At 35.3% G+C, this 19,957-nt stretch overlaps 1 long non-coding RNA gene across 1 annotated transcript; it reads left to right on the top strand.

Annotated features, from left to right (window-relative positions):
• Nucleotides 1-15,166: 15,166 nt before the first annotated feature.
• Nucleotides 15,167-16,241, top strand: LOC110701914. The gene is made up of 2 exons (XR_002507426.1): nt 15,167-15,626; nt 15,957-16,241. It is a non-coding gene; the product is annotated as an uncharacterized LOC110701914 (long non-coding RNA).
• The last annotated feature ends 3,716 nt before the right edge of the window (nt 16,242-19,957 follow it).

Below are 19,957 nucleotides of genomic sequence, written 5' to 3'. Positions count from 1 at the left end.
CCCGACCGGGCAAGCCTCCGCCCGACCGGGCAAGCCTCCGCCCGACCGGGCGCGACGCACCCGACCTATTTTCTTCTTCTTTCTTCGTCGTTTTTCTCATTCTTTCTTCCTTCCTCCATAACTTTCTCTCTCTAAAACTCAAATTCTCTCTACCTTATCTCTAAGATTTCTCCTCCATTCCTCAACCAAATTCAAAACTTTTTACATATCTTTAATCCTCTCTTCATCCTCTACATTTTCATATAAAAATTTTCAGATTTTATTCAAATAAATTTTCATACCCATTTCTACCATGGCTTGAAAGAGGGCTCGGTCTATTTTCTGTAGGAGCTCTAGTTCAAGGGAGGAATACGACCCGGATTTGCAACTCCTGTACTGGCCGACGATCCGTATTGCTAGCCGAGAGCAAAAGGAGCGGCTAGAACACCTAATCGGGAGCGAGGTAATTCCTTCTCGGTGGTTACACCGCCCTACTTTAGAATCATTTGGTTTGTATGATTTTGTAAAACGATTTTTAAATGACATTGGCATGAGAAAATTTATTGATATGCACTATCCTACATTCTGAGAACTAACTTGTGAATTTTTGTCTTCTTTACAAGTTGTAAGTAGTAGAAATGAGCCAAATTTAATTTTTTAGGTTGAACAATAGGAATATTAGTTTAACTTATGTAGAATTTTGTAAATTATTTGAATTAAATTCTGAATTATCTCACCAATGGCATGCAGACTATAAAATGGGTGACATATATCATGCTTTGACTGGTTTGCCTACTCCTGACCCCCAACATGCTAGTACCAAACCTATTCATCATCCTGTCCCCAAAAATCTGGCAAAGATTTGCGAGTTTGTGTTTTTTAGGTAGGAACGAGCCCCATAATGCCCAAACTAACGAACTAGCTGTTATAGGACACTATGTGTATGGGTTCGGGAAATTGAACATAGGTAGGTATATTATTCACCATCTGAGTAGGCATGCCACATCCAGCACCACATCTCGCACCCCCACCGTTTAGGAGGCCTTATCACTCGAATAGCAGTAAAAAAGGTCGGTTTTGTAGTGGATGGACCCCACCAACTGACCCACTGTTAACCAGATACCTATATGACTGCTAGGTATTTTGAGGAGTTGGGGTGGGTACGACCAGATAGCGAGCAGACACCCTTTTGGTGTATTAGGACTGGGAGCGAGCAACCTTTGCCCATCTTTCTCCTACCCAGTCCTGACTTGACCGCCTTTCCCCCAAGGCAACCATCTTACACATATTATATTTTAGTTTCCAACGCTAGGGGGCAAGCACCACCACCACCACCACCAATTCCACCACCCCAGCCTCAGCCTCAGCCTCAGCCCGAGGTGGCATTTTCTCCACCTCGCATGTCTCACTCCATCCCTTATGTTGACTCTGACCCAGTTTGGGACCTTCAGAGTATAGGTCAGGCCTTTAGGACGTATCGAGCATTCCTATACTGACCTTAGGAGGATGGTAGGCTCTATAGACTAGAGATTAGGGTACCTAGAGAGGAACCAGGGTAGATCTCTCTTCCTTATGTACGATGATTATGCTCGTCGGGGCAACATTCCCGACGACGCTATTCACCCTGACTGGTTTCAGCCTCCACCTCAGGGATACGATAGGGATCCCACTGCCCATGGTATTTATACTGACTATTCTGCCTTCCATGGGTACGGCCAGGACATTCCTTTCGGGGGACCGGCGGGGGGGAGTTTTCATGCTGATTATTTTGGTGGTAGCTCTTCTGGTGCAGGTGGTGCAGGTGGCAGTGGAGGTGCAGGTTTCGGCTCGATGGATGAGGATGATCAGGACTAGCTATGCTGAGCTAGTCCCCGAGCCAATGAGGACATTGTCTGATTCTGGCTTGGGGGAGATTTTGGATTTGGTATCTTTCTTTTTCACTTTTCTTTTATTTTTGGTGTGTTTTCTTAGTTTAGTTTTATTTCTTTCTTATATATAAAAAATAAATAAAAAATTGAAAATAAAAAAAAAATCTAAAAATATGTTCCAATAAATATTAAATCATGCTTCCCTGTGCCTCTTACTTGAGAAACTTATTTTGATTCTTGGTATATGATGATAAGCATTGTGGATTAGTTGATTATGATTTGATGTTTGATTGCCTTGAAACCTTAACATGCATCAATTTTGTCCAACTACTTGTGATTATAGTGCTTGACTAGTTGATTTGATTAGGAATGTGTGTTAGTTCCTGGTATGTCAATGAATTTGAGTATTGATTTGCAACTATAAGTAATGTTTGTATGATTCATTATTATGCACATTGAGGAGGACGAAGACGTTCATTCTTTTAGGTAGCCTTCAGATGATTGTAGATACTTTTGTTCCCTTCTTGCTACCCATGTTGTTGCCTTGACTTTTTGTTGTTTTATTAGCCACATTACAAGCCTATTTTGCCCCATTGGTTACTAGTCCCAAGCTTGGCTTGGGGGAGCTATTATTGAATGAGGTTAGGGAGTTTGTAGTGTGCTTATTATTTGTACAATTTGGGTGGGTTTTTGAGAAGTTGTTTTGTTTTTTATCATGTTTATTTTTTGATGAGTTTGAGAGTTATATTTTCTTGAAAAAATAAAGCATGATGTTATGGAAAAAAAAAAAGAGAAGTTCAAGAAAAAAATAAGTGAACTTCAATAGAAAAAAAAAAGAAAAAAAAAGTGTTCAAATGTTCTAGTTGGAGGTTGATTCAAAAGAAAAAAAATAAGAGCTTCAATGAAAAATTCAAGTATGGAAATAAAGTTTGTTTATTCACTCCACTTCTTCATTATTATATTTTTATGAGTGATACGTAAGTGTTGGGATTGTTTATTATGATTGGAGTATGTTTGGTGGATTTTTGTTAGAGTTGGTTATGTAGGAGATGTTGATCATTATTTATTTTGATCATGGGTTTTATTAGGATTTGCTCCCTTAAGCATAGTTTTTTTCTCACTTGTTCCCAAATGATTCCTACCCTTTACCCTAGCCTTACATTACAAGCTTTAAAGACCTTCCGACCTTTGTGCATAGAATTGTATGAATGTGAAAGTGTTGTTTAGCCATGCAAGTTATGATTTGACATATTTCGAGTCGAATATTAGGATTGAGTGTTCATTGTTTATACACACGAGAGTATGAGTTGGGAGGGCATTGTTCACATAAAGGGTTGGTTGGAGAGCGGTCGAGTACATCTTTTACTCGCCACAAAAATGAGAGTTGAGTGTGTGAGCACTAGTCTTGAATTCTATATGCTATTGTTGTTTGCTCTGTTTGACAATTTTTAGGGAGGAAAGGTAATTGGATGATTTTGAAGCATGTTTATTTGATTTACCCTGGATCGTTTGCGCTTGATTTTTACTTTTTTGGGGTGAAGTATATTAATTGATTCATTGATGAGATCTTTGCTTAGGGACAAGCAAAGGTTTTTCTTGGGGGATTTTGATGTGTCTATTTTATATAGTATTTTACCCCCGTCCCTTGGTCATAATTAGTAGTGTTTTTGGCTCTTTAGAGCCACTTTTATTACTAATTGGTGTTTTCTAGTGTTTTCGTAGATTTGGTTGACTTTTGCAGGGATTTACACTTTTGGAGTATTTTCCCGAGATATTTTGGAGCAATCACGAACATTGGAGAAGCACGACCAGATTTTATAGCCCAGGACCGGCTAGAGCCATCGAACCGGTGATTAAGAGCTCGGTATGTGTGATACCGGGGCATTTGGACAGAGTATTCAAGACCCATAGAGGAAATCCAGATTGGCCCGAAGAATTGGAGCCCAATCGTAGTCCAATCAGTGGCCCAAAAGACCGCCCGACCAAAGAGGCTGGCGCCCGGAGACGCGCCCGGCCGGGCGAGAGAAGCAAAGGTCGGCGCCCGGTGACGCGCCCAGTCGGGCGCGAGATTTTATCTGAAGAGCAAAGACGCGCCCGATCGGCCGGTGGCTCGCCCGATCGGGCGCGTGTAATTGTTAGGAGACGATTAGCGTCATTTTAGTTTGTTTTAGTTTAGGATTTGTACGGAGTATAAATACTCCTCCGTAATACGATTTTAGGATCTCTCTATCTCCCTCTTTATCTATCTCTCTCTCTCTCTTTTTACTCTTTCTTTACTCTCTTAATTGTTTTCTTAGATTCTCTCTCTCTTAAACCTTTGTTCTTAATCCATTCTTAATTCCAGATTCGTTTGGTAACTATTTCTCTTCTCTTAATCTTATTTGTTTATTTTATTCCCTTAATTATGTCTTGTTTTATTGCTTTGATTTGTTTAGTTCTTATCATGTGTGAGTAGTTCTATTTCTAGGGTTTATGGGGATCCATAAATAATATGAAGGGGTAATTTATTGTTGATTGTCATTGCTAGATTAATTTCCTATTGATTGATTTAATGCTCTGTGACTAGATTAGGCCTGATCTTTTATGCATGAGTTTGACAATATTGATTCGAGATTCGACAGATGAGAATTGATGTTTAGGTCTAGTTTCAATAGGCAATTTAATTTATAAATGGTTAGGTTGAGATTCGAAAGATGAGATTTAATACCGGTAAATTAATTGTGTGATTATAATACGTAGCGAAAGCCCTTTATAATCTGATTAATATATGCATTGATTGATGATTATTATATTTTACCCTAGAATATTATTTATTGGTGAACCTATGCCCTAGATCCTTTTATATATTATTTTCTCCTTATTCTTGATCTCCGTAGTTTAGTTTATTATTCAATTATAAATATTGGTTACTTAGATAGTTTAGATTATAATAATTAATTAGGAGTAGAAAGACTTGTTTCCCTGTGGAGTTCGACCCTACTTCCCTATCTACTTTAGTTAGAGGACTTAGGTAATTATTTTTTATTAGGGGATACGACTTTACCCTGTCAATTACTTGGTGGTAATTTATGTTTGAAAGCTAGGTTTTATTTTTCACATAATTGCAAATTAATTGCATTAAGTGTGAAATTGTTGTTCTTTGAGGCTTCTAAGTACTAAAGATTCAATCTTTAATTATGCTAAGTGATTGAAACTTTGAGTTACTAAATTCCATGTTTTTTGGTTAAACTTTGTTGATTTAATTATTTTTGTTGATTGGAATCATAAAGTTTAAAACTTGTGATAGAAATTTGTTTATCTTCATATTGGAAGATGTAATTTTTCAAGGATTCACAAGTATCAAAGTTGGAGGTTTTATTGAACTTATGTTCATTTTTCCAACTCCCTTTTATTTTGTCAAAATCTCAAGATTAATTTAAATTGATTAAATTAATAATGAGAATTGCCCTAATTTATTTTGTTACACCAAGTTTAAACCAATTTTATTAAAGAATGGTTCTTGGAAATAATTTTGGTTAATTGCACTTGGATGAATTTATTTAAGTTGGACTTGTTATTAATTTCATTTTTTCCTCAAAATTAATTCTAAAATTAATTTAGAATTGATTAATATTGTCACACACAAAATCAAAACTTTTTCCGAGGCATTGGCACACAAGTCGAGGCTTAAGAGCCCCGAGCTAGCTCTCGGCTAGCTGGGCTGCTCACGCAGCCCACATGAGGCTGTCGAGGTTGATGGGCGCCTCGTGCGTGTTTGCGTAGTGTTGTGCGCATAGGCAGCCAGCCTATGCGTGCGTCCGTGTGTGCGAGGGAAGGCTAAGGTTACTGCTCGCTGCCAGCATCGTGGCGCGCCAGCCAGCAACAAGCAGCAGCAACTGTGCATGTTGCTACGCTCGGCTGGTCGAGGTTGATGAGAGCACAAGCAGCCCGTGTGCATGCTTGGTGTTGCGGGGAGTGCGATTGGATGTGCTACGTGCTTGTGGCACGATGCGCACAATCCCATAATTAGCAATTTAACCCCGGGTTTTAAGGCAATGCTAATTTTAAGAGTTTATTAGTGCGTTGCATAATATGGGTAATATGCGTAGACGTTGCTTGCGTAGCAATGTAGTGCAATGATTTCGTACAACATGGCCATCAAGGGGCCACGTTATTGATGCGTGAAAGTTCGCTGATGTGGGCGGTGTAACGCTTAGAGACATCGGGCCCACTCCCATGTTCATTGAGCATTAAACGGTTGTGTGGGGTGTGAGCACTCCAAGTCTTAGTGCTAGGCACTTAGACATTTTGGACTACGTATTATTATTAATTTTTTTTTGCTTAAATTTTCGTTTTAATTATTTTGTTTATTTAATTAAAATTTTGGAGGCTAGCCCTCGGTTTTTTTAGCTACATTTGCAAAATTTCATTTTGGCAAATTTTTGGGTTTACCGACTTAATTAATTGGATTAATTAAGTTGGATGCGGAATTTAGTGGGAGCTTCATTTATTATTTTCATAACCGGTTAAAACAACTTTGACTAATTTTAATTAGGCGTGTTAATTGGATTAACCACCTATATTAGTTACTAGTTCTCGCGTGTTTATGCATTGTTACTTGTTTATCGTTGTAAAATGCATGGGCCATTTAGAGATAGTGAATGGATGAATGGAATGTATATTCTCTCACAGGTTTTATGAAATGGCAACTAGTGGGGCCCGATTTGGATAGAAAATACGGACTGTGATCCGTGATGTATTTTTGTAAATCTAAATACGGTTTGCGAACCATTGAGTATTTTTGTACCTTAATATTTAGATTATTCCTAATCGTAGATACTAGTAGTTGCATTTATTTTGGTCAAGTCTTGGAAGACGAAGCTATGAAGTTGCAAATGAAGACCTTTTGAAGATTTGAAGATCTCAAGGGGTCATGCTAGTTGCCAAATGCATCTCTATTTATGTTTTTCGATATGTATATGTTTATGTATATAAATTATATGTTAGGTGCATGTTTAGGATTTCGAATGTTGTGATGATTAATTAAGTTCACTTACATCAATCAACATAGAAACCCTAGGTCCCTAAATATTGAGTAAAACTTGTCATTCCAAAACAACACTTACCAATCGAACGAGGGTAGTGGTGGGCTACGCCAAAGCGAGGCATCACTACTTCTCCAAGGAACGTAAGGCATACCGGATATGCAAGTTGGTTTTGGTTGTACTCAACGATATGAGTGATGGAGCCCTAACATGTCGTGGCAAAGTGAATAAATTGTTGAGAGAGCATTAGATGCGACGATTTATTCAACCAAGAGTGGCTTGGAGCCATTAGAAAAGCGTTGCTTACCTTAGGAGATTGAGTGTTAAGACAAGCCAAAGCATGCTTAACCACTCTTTGTTTCTTTGGATCTTGGAATCGACATATTCTTGCCAAATGGGGACAAAATTTATGCGTGGATAAGACGTTTAATAAGATTGAAAATTTGCATGAATACCTTTTAATTTTCAAACTTATTATGTTATTTACTTGATAAATGGTTATACTTTGCACTCATATTTGTAGAATTACAAATCAAACTATATTGTTTTCCATGATTGGTAATGGTTCTCAAAGAAAAATAAAGCATCTCTAAAAATACAATTCTCATAAATGACTTTTATAACAAAGTCCGAAAGGACGGTTGGACATCATGTATTCAAAATACTAGGTAGTTTTGATAAAACATGAAGTATTGAGTTGCAAACTCAAATTGTCAATATTGACAACCAACATATCTTTTCGCTTAATACATAGATGAGTAGGACTCATTGATGTAGTAATTCAAGCGTGAATTAAAGGAAAAGATAGAACTTTATTTTACGGCGCATTAGATGCTTAATTATGCCTAACAAAGTTTAAAAGTCAAATACTCTTAAAGAAATGGTTCTTAAAGATTATGAGATAAAGTATGATAAGAAATATAGGAAACGAGGAACGAAGAAAAGGAATAAGATTCCATTTCAACACATGAGTTCATGTTATTGTAGTTAACTTAGCAATATGTTATCTTCACAAGTATCGGATACTGCTTGAGTGTTCCACTTTGAAAGTGACCTCAAACTATTGAAGATAAGCTAAGTTATTGACTTACAAGCTTAGAATGAAGCAAGTGGTGCTACATCCGTTGTAAGGTCGTATGCTTTGTTTAAAGACCTTTAAGCTAAGGCTGGAACAAATAAATGGTTATTGTGTTCCATAATCAGCAATTGATCTGTTTACACACAGAAAGACTCACATTCAAAGCAATGAGAAATAGTTGCAAATTCATTAGAATGGCATGGTTGTCTAAACCATGAGTCAAGAATGCTTGATTATAAACAAACATTTTCTTAACATGATAAACTGGAAAAAGCTCGAAGTCATGGGCATGATTTGCATTCCAAATATCTTTAGCAATGTCAAATTGATAAGAACATACTCAAGTCTCTATTAGATAGGCTCTTGATAGTTGATTGATTCAAAATCGTTCTAAGACAAGCAAGTCTTACTTGTTGAAATCGACAAAGTAAAGATCTATTGTTCTTGGTATAGACAAATTGACTCCGAAAGCTAAAGATGATTCATTTACTTCAACGTTTCACAAAGTATTTGAAAGAATATGGCTATATTAATCAAATGTGAACAAACTTGACCTTGAATAGTTCAAGAGTTCAGTGAAGTACAGAATCGACTTGGTAAGATATCAAAACGTCTAGATTAGATCGAGCAATGTTTGCTTGAGCCAAGCGTGACCATCATAAAGTTATGAAATTGAAATTTTCATAAATAACTCCACAAAGAACATAGTGTGACTTCACGGAGACCTCGATTCCATTTAAAAATGACTCGAACAATGATGGATCACATCCCTTCCTATAAAGTTCTTAAGATTTGTACGAAAGACTAATGTTACACTAAACAAAATGTCGAAGCTAAGAAAGGACGCCATATTCAATTATGGATAGAATTATCTTTTAATGTCTTTTCAAGAATATGTTAAAACTCTTAGCCATAGTGGGAGTTCACTGGCTCAATGGGAGCTAAGTGACTCAGTGGGAGCTCACCGGCTTAGCAAGAGCTAGGTGGTTGAGTGGGAGCTTAATGGTTCATTAAAGGCTAAGATAGATCAAGTGGGAGCTAACTGTTTGTTTTAAAATGAACTTTTACCCAAAGACAATATACATGTCTCTTTGTAAGCATTCAAGTGAGACCATGGGAATTACCTCCACAACCTAATTGAGAACATAGTATTTGTTGCTCTAAGTGGTGTCTTTCTGGAAAGTAACACGTTTCCAAAACGATAAGTGGGAGGAAAATGAACTCGATGACCATCGAGCTTAGCAACAAACTAGAACTGAGAATCTCAGAAGACCTTAAAAGGACTTAGTGAGAATGCTTGTTCAAGAATACTCAAAAGGACTTTACAAGTACCTTAAAAGAGAATTCATTACTCACAAAACATCAGAAATGTTGGAGTAAGATCAACATAATAAAAGGGCTTTGAAAGCGCCTTGAAACTCAATGGTTGATGCAATTGCCCCATATAGGTATAGAATTCACCAAAGGCTTTGATTGAATCCTATAAATTTATATTAAGTTAGAAATAAACCTAAGACTTACAAGCATATTATATACTATTAAATTGTAAAGGAATAATGTCTTGTAAGATAGCTACGACAAATCCAAATTCCGAATAATGGTTAGAGGCCATAAAAATTCGACATAGACTCCATGTTTGATAATCATGTTTGAAACTTGATTAATTTGCATAAAGGGTGAAAGACCCATCAATTGCAAATAAGCTTTCAAGGAGAAAACTAACAAATGTGGAAATGTATATGCATACATAGCTTGATTGGATGAAAAGAATACAATTAAATTCACGTAGTTGATTTCAATAAAAACCTATTCACCAATCGGAATGCTAAAGTCCTTTCGTGATTTCTTTAGCAAAATTGCTCATATGAAATATGGAAAAATAGATACCAAAACCGCCTTCCTAAAATAGGATTTTGGAAGTGACTATGAAAATAGTCTAAGGGTTTTGAAAATCTAAATAAATGCTAGATTTAAAAGCAAGCTCAAGGAATCTGTCATGGGATTAATGGAAGCATTGCATATAGGAATTGAAACATGTTTTCTCATGAAGTTAATAAGAGGATTGACTTATGGAGGAACATAAAAATTCTTATGAATAAGAAGTTTAGTGGGAGCAAAAGTAAATTATATAAAGGTCCAACGAAAAAGTTTATGAACTCTATTGTTAAATAACTATCAAATTCTAAATGCTTAGATTTGAAAGTATTTTCGACAATGGACCAAGCAAAAGACGATACTTCGTACATATTGGTATTAAGATCTATTATATAGACTTAATAAAATGTTTAAACGTGTAAAGAATTTTACCGTGCTAAACATGAATTGAAGGACTTTGAAAGACTTTTGACCCGTATGTATAAAACTAAGTAAATGTTTGAACTAAGTATAAGCTAGGCTAAATACAAAGTCAAACATGAAAGACACTAATAGAGACTTTCAACCATATCACACAGCAAACTGTTTAGCAAAGACTCAGTGAAACTGAATGAGCTAAAACGACAAATTGATGGAAAAAAGATTGAGAATTACTCTGCAATTTAATCCATCATGTACGTTGTGATATGGAATCGTCGCACGACTTACTTGCTTAGAGCATGTGAAGTATGTATGTAGTACCAATCAACCTGAATCTATGTAATAGATCGTTAGATTATGGCCAAGAACATCCAAAGTACTTGGATAAGTAACAGGATGAGTTCTTGACTTGTGGAAACAAATACAATTTGAGAATTGATGTTGCAAGCACAAACCTTAACAAGGATTAGATCCTTAAAAAGGAAGTCGTTTATATGCACGAGCTAACAATAAGACGTGGCTTGATAATGGTAACATGGACGTGCATCCATGTGTAATGTGCAGGAATTTAAGGAAAATTTCCATGATCACAAGTGATTAGGGTATCCCAAATCATTTTTTGTGAGCCGTTTGGAGTGAAACCCAAGCAAAGCATCATCAGGAAGTCTACTAAAATATATGTTAAGAACATTGTTACCTTAATGGCGGTAATAAAGAAGATGTTCTATGGAAAGTTTGTTGATGAATGTTAATGATTGTAGGTTGTCAAGTTGAAAGTCTCAATCATGAAAATGAGTGGGAGCCATCACTTGGACAATAAATCCTAAATCACATATAATCCATGACACTCTCAAATTTTATCATCTTATTATGAAAGTGATCAGTAATGAAGATGCTAGGATTAGCAAAGTAGTTATAACTAAATCTATGCAATAAGTGAACGACAACATTTACAATTGCATGAAAGAAATCAAGCATATTAGATATGAGTGTGATTTATATAGATTTTTTTATAAAGAGTGATACTCTTAAAACATTTGGAAAAACCTAAGGATATCACTAATGAATCTTGATGCTCTTCGTGTTAGTCCCCCAAGTTAGTTGCAATCGTTGAAGAAGAGAAACATTGCTTCTAAGCTTTGTCCTGGTTTGATCTTGCGTCTTTTGGGACAACTTCCTCAGGGGGGGTACCTGTTCTTGCTATTTTATTTGGTGCAGAGTATGTTAGTCCACAAATATCAAATTCACCATAGATAACATTGACTACCTTAGTTATCTTCGAGGCTTTAGGAGACTGCTGGGGCAACGTCTCTTTGTTGCACGATTTGCCTTTTCCCATCAGCTCCTTCAGATGACTGATAGGCCGTCGTTGAGCCTACCAAAGATTAAAACCTAACTTGGTCTCTCTAATGGGTAGAAAGGGCAAGTAAGGGTCGATCCTACAAGGACTAAGGGGAGCACTAACAAATATCGATTTGTGATAAGCTAAGTAAAGTCTTTTTGGGTTTTAAGTTATAAGGAAAAACTACAAACAATAATAAAAAGGATCTTGGGAAGGTATCCACCAATTAAGTCATTCACAAACTACAATTTAACATACAAAACATAGCAATTTGGGGATAAATTAGGGGAAGTCATCTAAGGCACCCAACTACTCTCTCAAGCTAGAGGTATTACTTGAGTCATGAATAAAACCTACTCTCATGGTTATAAAGCATAAAGCAAGTGTTAAAGCATAATCACAATGACATAAATATTCCCTTGACTGGAAATTCCTATTCTCATGGCATTTCACGTCCATTAAGCATAAGGGAGCTAACTCAAGTTCATCTCTCAATCCTTCATCAAGAAGCTTAGATAAATAGCTCTAGCAATGGCCACTTACAAGAACTAACAATGAAACCACTTAAGCTCAACTAATTAACACCCCACATTATCTAATTCAACACATGAAAACAAGTATTTGTGAATTCATCAATGGTTTCAACCATCCCAAGTAAAAGAACTACTCATAAATCATTATAAATTGCAAAACTAAAGGAGTTAACAACTAAGAACATGAAATCATACACTAATTTAACATAAACAAGTAATAAAACTATAAAAGATACAATAATAAGAAATTAAAGCAATAAAATAAGAGAAAAAGTAAGAAATTCTCATTGATAATGCAAGAAATAGTCAAATCTTCAAGTCTCTTTCCTTCAATTCTTCATATCCAAGCCTTTAACAAGTATTCCCACTTTCTCTCTCTAGAAAATGAGACTTTCTCTCTCTAAAAACCCTAACCTAAGTTAAAACTACACTAAGAAGGATTTCCATTCAACAATCGGAACTAAGAAGGTATTTATATCACCCAAACTAAAAAGGACAAAGAAAACGAGAAAAAGCCCGAAAACAGGCTTGCACGGACGTGCAAAAGTTGTCACAGACGTGCAAGAAAGGTAAAAATGAGGCCGAACGTACTGCCAAGAGTGGAGCAGGTCTGCACAGACGTGCAGATTTTGTCACGGACACGGGGGTGCCATTTTGTTGCACGTCCGTGCAGAAACCCCTGCATAAACATCTTGACTTCAAGAGGTTGTAACTTCTTCGTTTCTCATTGGAAATAAACTTGTGACCATTCGTTAGAAATATCTTGAGACAAAATTTAATCTCCAATTTGAATCATTTAAAAATGTTGAGTATAACAAAAGTTATGGTCAGTTGAAGTTGACTATTGTGCAAACAACCCTTCAAGGCTTTCTAAAAGTTTTTCATTCTCTTTAAGGCACTCACCCTTATTCTTCCATTTTTCTATCAACCAAGATTTCCCTTCTCCTTGCTCACTCATGCTTGATCACATCCATAGTTCTAAAAACAGCTACATTACATCAAAAACACAAAACAACCCATGAAGCATGGATGATACAAAATTTGCATAAAAATAGGATAATGAACTTTGATGCCGAATAATAACGAAAACAAGGTTCAAAAGTACCCTAAAATCATACCAAATAACAAGTTATCAATGACCTTTCTGTAAGAGGAAGGCTATATCTCTTCTCAAGGCATAACAATATTCAGTACGATGGCCGTGATAATTGTGGTAGTCGCACCATTTGGATTTGTCTTTACTTTCATCTGGCTTGTCGCTCTTCCTACGCCAACGAGTGAAAGTACCTAAGGAATACAAGGCATTCACCATGCCCCATATGTTGACGCAAAATCCATACTGAGTGATGTCAGGGTATGCGCCGACATCTTGCTTTTGGGACCTGTCAACAGAGCTTTGTGCATTGTTTACTTTATCAACAATATTGACATTGTTTACCTTACCTGGGCTATTATAAGGTTTATGACGTCATTTTTTCTTGTTTTTGGACCGCCGTTCGACTCTTTTGTTGCTAGGAGCAAGCGATGGCTTGACCTCTTTTCTGATATTGATGTCATCTTCCAGTCGCGTCGTCTAAGCTAGGGCACGAGTCTTGACTTCTTCGAAGGATGTGCAAGGATGGATACTTGGTCATGTCTTTGTAAAGCTCTGAATCTAGCAATAGTCCTCTCTTGAAGGATTATATGGTTGTTCGAACGTCATAAACCTTGATGTGATCATTTTAATTCCTTGTTGAATATGCTGAAGTAAGACTTGATGGACTTGTCGTTGGTCTGGACGAAACGGTACAGGTCGCTCGTTTGCTTTTCAACTTTGCAACTGTTGTTTAAAATTTTCTAAAACCTGTTACACAAAGTCTGAAAAATAGTAATGGAACCACGTTTGATATCACACATCTATTCAAGGGCAGGCCCTGTTAGGGTAGTTCCAAACAATTTGCAAAGGACTCGCTCGAGCACGTTGTGGGGGATGGAATATTGCCGTGTCCTTTGCTTGTAATGATTGACATGCTCCAAAAGAAAGGTGCTTCCATCATCAAGTGCCGCTGAAGGAGGAATGTTGAGCATTCTAGGGATTTCGGCCATTGCAATCTCATACACGACGGGCGATGCGGCTTAACCATCAGGTTCTTCTATCACGATTAGGACTGGCGCACCGGACAACCTTTAGTAGGCGAAGCAACTTGACATTCGGAGCCTCGATCTTGTTCAGCCTCTAAGCTTTTGGATCTACTTCATCATTGTAGGGAATATTTCAAACACTCAACTTTGAGCCCCATTGTGATCATGCATTTAAGCATGGTGGCGTCTAAAAGGAAGAAGCTAGAGAAAATGAGTCGTCAACAAGTTTTAGGAACTTGTAAACCGTCCACGGGCGTGAAGCTTACACCCTATTCACGATCACAGAGATCGCTAAATCCATAGTGGTCCTGAACCATGATGGATATTCGGGGATGATGGAATGAGTCCAACCTAAAAGAGATTGAACCCTCCCTAAATAGGCATCTACTTTATTCTTCTCATATTCATGTGCGCTTTTCAGTTAACATACAATCAATAAATTAATCCTAAGCATATTTAATCTATGTTGGTTGATTATTAATGTACAAATAGATCTATTATTGGTGATCACTTGAATTAAAAATCTTATTAAGCGTGATTTCAAGTACAAATTCCCTTTAAAATTGCAGAAAAGGCGTGATCAAGTAATAACAATAATAATATCAAGCAACATATAGTTATTAATATTGACACAACAAATCATAATCATAATAATAATCTCAAAGCATATCAGCAAGATCTTAGACACACTACACCAAAAACTAGATTAGAGATCGCAAAATATAGACGTTCTCCAGAAGAATATAGAACGTCTATCTAAGTTAACCATTCTATTTGATTTATTTATTATATTTATTAAATTGTAAATTTATTTTATAGAACGCATTTCTTAGTTAACCGTTCTATTTGGTATATCCAAATATTTTACACTTACAATATAGATCGTTCTTCTTAGTTAACCGTTCTATATGCTTAATATTATTTTTTAAAAAATAAAAAAGAATAATCTAAAATATGAAAGGGCCCAAAATTTTAACCCTAACTCCTCATTTTTCTTAAGATAGCCGTCAACTAACCTATCATTCTTCATCCATAACTTCCCCTCTTCTTTCTCGTACTTCCTCCCTCCTCTGAAACTCTAAATCCTTTCTCTTCTACCTTCATCCTTCAATGGATCAATGTCCTAAAAACTCCGAGCCGAGGTCTGATTAACCTTCTCTCCGTCGTCGTCTTCCTCTATTTACAAGTGTCCTGTCCATACCGTCCGATTAACTCCTTTAATTTCTCTTTTACCTTCATCCTTCAATGTTTTGTTTTGCTCTGTTTATGGTCGCGCGTTAGAAGCCGAGTACCGCGAACTCAAAACGATGCGTTTTATGGTTTCTTTCAATTTGGGGCGACAGACTGAGAGAGATTGCTAATGGCTCACTATGGGAGATTTATTGGGTAAGATTTTTTTTATTTTTTTTATTTTATACGGCTATTTCGTCTTCTCCAATGGCGTTTCGTGTTGTTGTTTTGAGGTAAGAATCTATTGTTGTGCATTGATGTAATTGATGTTTAATTGATGTTTAATTAATGTTTAATTTGTTTTGAGATTTATTGGGTAACATTATTGAGGTAGCTTGTTTAATTCTCAATTGTGAATTTTCGATCTATAACTTTTATCAATTGATTTTAATTTTATGATTTGGTAAATTCTGATTTTTCATCTATGATTTTGGGTGTTTGGTGCGGCTTTCCTATTTGCGTGCACTATTGGTGGAGGAGTTTCAGTGGTTGAGGTTAGTGGAGGCACTGCGGTGGTTGAGGTTGGTGGAAAGCGTTGCGGTTGTTGAGGTTGGTGAAAGCGCAACTGCGGTTGAAGGCTTGAAGCACATTTTTTTTTTTTTTTTGGATTTTAGGGGAAACAGTACTAGCATATTGATAGTTATGCTAATTGAGTTGTATCAATGTACTTGAGATGTAATTTTTTTTAGGCATGAGATGTAATTAATTTTTTTTTAAATAGATGATATGTAATTAATTGAATAAGATAATAAAGTTTGTTTCAATTTGGCATTTGATTTCGACTAAAACTTCAATTCAATTTGATTTATTGATTACTGATGTAGATTAGTTTACATGCAATCTCCCAAAATTTATATTTTTTTTTAAAAAAAAAAAACAACAAAGAGAATTGTTATCTGTGTTAACCGTTCTCTTTTATTTAATTTTTATAAGTATAAAAAATAGGAAAGAGAACGGTTATCTCTTGCATATAGAACGCCTCTTGTACCCGTTCTCTTTTCCCTTGCATATAGAACACCTTCTATACCCGTTCTGTAAACTTTACACATCACTTAGCAGAAGATCGCCTCTTAGGCGCTCTAATAGGCCTATTTCAACCGTTGTCTATTCCATTTTTTGTAGTAGTGACATGATACTAACATGATTAATAACAAATCCTAATATGTCATTAAACAATAAAAATCAAAGCTTTATCCTAACATGATACTAAAAATCAATAAAGACATCCTAATATGATACTAGGAATTAATAAAATAATCTAAGCATGATTTCTCCATCAAAAGAAATAATTAAATTACTTACTTTGATGCCTCGTACCTCTTTCTATTAAAACAATACACATTAGTAACTTCACTAAAAATATTAAATCAAACAATTATAATAATAATATTAATTGAAATATGGATTTGGGACAAAACGCACATAACTATCAATCTTTCACGTCGAGGCCTAAGGCAACTTCGAGCTTCGTTTGGTGTCTCGTGAAGGACGTATGGTGTGTATTTAGGAAAAGGTTTAGAAAATCAAGAGGGAGAGAAAGAATAACCTTTATATTAGAGAGAGAAAGAGAAGATGATTAATGATGATTGTTGGTGAGTAAAAACGGAGGAAGTCGTCCTCTATTATAGCGAAAACGACCGAAAAAGATCAGAAAAGAGTCAAAATTAGAATCAGAATAAAACTCATTTTATCGTGTTGTAACACCCCAATAATTCTCTCTTAAAACCTGTAAATACCCTGAACAAAATCCAAGAGAATTTCTAGCGTGCTACCGCCACGTGTTCAAACGTTAAGGCTATATCAGAAATTAGCAGCGGAAAAACTAATTCAGTTATAAATAAGTTACAAAACCGATAACCAAAACCAAATTAAATCATACAACTTGGAACCATTAAGGCCCTTATTAAAAACCCCACAAAAGTAGTAAATAAATAAAACCAGAGTTTAAATAAAATAATTTTCAAAAACAAAATTTTAACTTTAAATCAAGTACTTAAATCTAAAATCGTTAGATTTAAAAACAATACGCGCCCAAAAACTTTAAATTGACTTTAGTGGTAATTAAATCGAACCTAAGCTGTGATACCACTTTGTAACACCCAAATAATTCTCTCTTAAAACTTGTAAATACCCTGAACAAAATCCAAGAGAATTACTGGAATGCTACTGCCACGTGTTCAAACGTTAAGGCTATATCAGAAATTAGCAGGAAAAACTAACTCAGTTATTATAAATAAGTTTCAAAACCAATAACCAAAACCAAATTAAATCATAAAACTTGAAACCATTAAGGCCATTATTCAAAACCCCACAAAAGTAGTAAATAAATAAAACCAGAGTTTAAATAAATTCAAACTTATGAAAAGAAATAAATTGCGAATAATAACCAACTCTCTACTCAAAATCCCACAACCCTGATGTGAATGTTGCGTATGTAAGAACCTGTGGTTAATCTGCTCCCCAATATTACAAGTGTAAAATTGGATCGTCATAGGGTCATTGAAAGGCGAAGGCCATGACCAAAGAAAGTCACACACAAAAGCACGCAATCTGCAAAGCTGAGTACATACAAGCTGCGAAACAAATAAGAAATCCAAAACATGCTACTAATAATCAATCATCATGCATCATTAAATTATAGACTCAACACATGACTCAACTATTTATATTACAAAGACTCCATTAATTAATAATAGGTAAATCATTATTTTTATTCACTGGATTTTGCAATAGACAAGGTTGTCCAACCTATGCTCCATTTGGAACATCAATAAAAGAAAAACCCCATGCCTCCTTTCGGGAACATCAATAAACATCCAACGACCACGGGCGCGGCTCCATGACCGTAGTTAGTATGAGATCTCACCTAACTCCTAGTTTTTTTTAAAAAAAATATTTGAAATAGGAGACTCGTAGATCAGACGGCCTCGAGAAAAGTGCACGGCTAATACCCCGTGTATCCCAACCCCTGATTGTCATTACTCCAGATGTGCACCGATCCAGAGTTTTATTGCTCATCCATCTTGCACTTTACGTGATTTACAGGTTTAGACTTGGTGATGAATCATATGCATAACAATACAATCAATCCAATATCAATTCAATCAAGTAAAACAACTTTCCAGGCCAATTTCAATTCTTGATTTATTAGTGACAAGCAACATTTATTATTTATTCCTTTAACTACCTCAGTGTATAAACACCTTGAGTGCATAAGGCACCCCAAAACCTTAACCTCGTCTTATAAGACTTGAATTCTTCCTTTACTCATCCTGTTTGCATAATCATGAATGAGTAATAAATTAATCTTTACACCAATCACATGCCTTTGCCTCTAAGCGCACCTTGCATAATTAGAGCACAAATAATACTTGTAATATAAAACAGTGCACATCATATAAAATTCACAATGTATAACCAAACAATTTAACTTAGTCATCCCTATACATGATACTAAGTTCTCGATCCGTCCTTAAACATGCACCTAAAAACAAGGTTTCGTAACTTTTACGTACCTTGTGTAAACAATTCGGTTGACCACTTTAAAACTAGAAATACCTTCAATAAACTCCTCTCCTAAACCAAACAATAACATCTCAATCAATACCCAATCAATCAAATTTGCAGCAATACTAACTTACTTTAAAACCTTCAAAATCCAAATCAAACAACACTTTAAAACCTTCCCTTTAGTTATAATTAAAGGCTTATATATAGTTCTTTAAATTTTCTTCATAAAAACCTTAAAATACACTCTTATACATGAAATTACAACAAGTTTAAAGTTTAATAAAAATCTGAAAATTATTTAAAAACCCCTAATAATCTCCCGTTTTAATGGGTGATTAAACCCTCTTTATAAAACATCAAAAGTAGTACTTAGAAACTATTTCCAGCACATAAAACTTCAATAAAAACATATATTTATGCTTAATTAACTTTAAACATAATAAATTTTATTAATCAAACTCAAGGATAATATTTTAATTATAAAAAAACTTCGTTAAAATAAAAAATAAAAAAAAATAAAAAAATAAAAAAAAAAAAAAAACTGCCCGAAAATCATATTTAAAGGCTGAATTTGACCACGAGAGGGTGGTGCTCACTACCAAAGGTAGTGAATTTTTCTTAAAACGTTGTTTCCACATGGAAAACACTACTTTTTTTTGTCAAAATCGAATGAGTTCAGAACCTGACCGGGATTAATATTAACGAACGGAAATCCAAAAATTAAAACCCGAATTTAAGTGTTCAAAATAATCTAGAATTAAGTTAAACTAATCATTAGTTATAATCACAAAAATTTCAAAACATCATTACTATAAAAGCCCTAAATCAATTGTTCATAAAAACCCTAAAATCATGATTTCCAATAATTAAAAACCCTAGGTTATAAAATTTACAAAATCTAAAAATTATGACACTTATAAAATCTGAAATTATAAAGTTTAATCATCAAAATACAATTTAATACTAATTAAATTAAT

Source organism: Chenopodium quinoa, unplaced genomic scaffold, assembly GCF_001683475.1.
Source record: "Chenopodium quinoa cultivar QQ74 unplaced genomic scaffold, ASM168347v1, whole genome shotgun sequence".
Taxonomy (NCBI): domain Eukaryota; kingdom Viridiplantae; phylum Streptophyta; class Magnoliopsida; order Caryophyllales; family Amaranthaceae; genus Chenopodium; species Chenopodium quinoa.
This window is presented reverse-complemented; position numbering and strand designations above follow the sequence as displayed.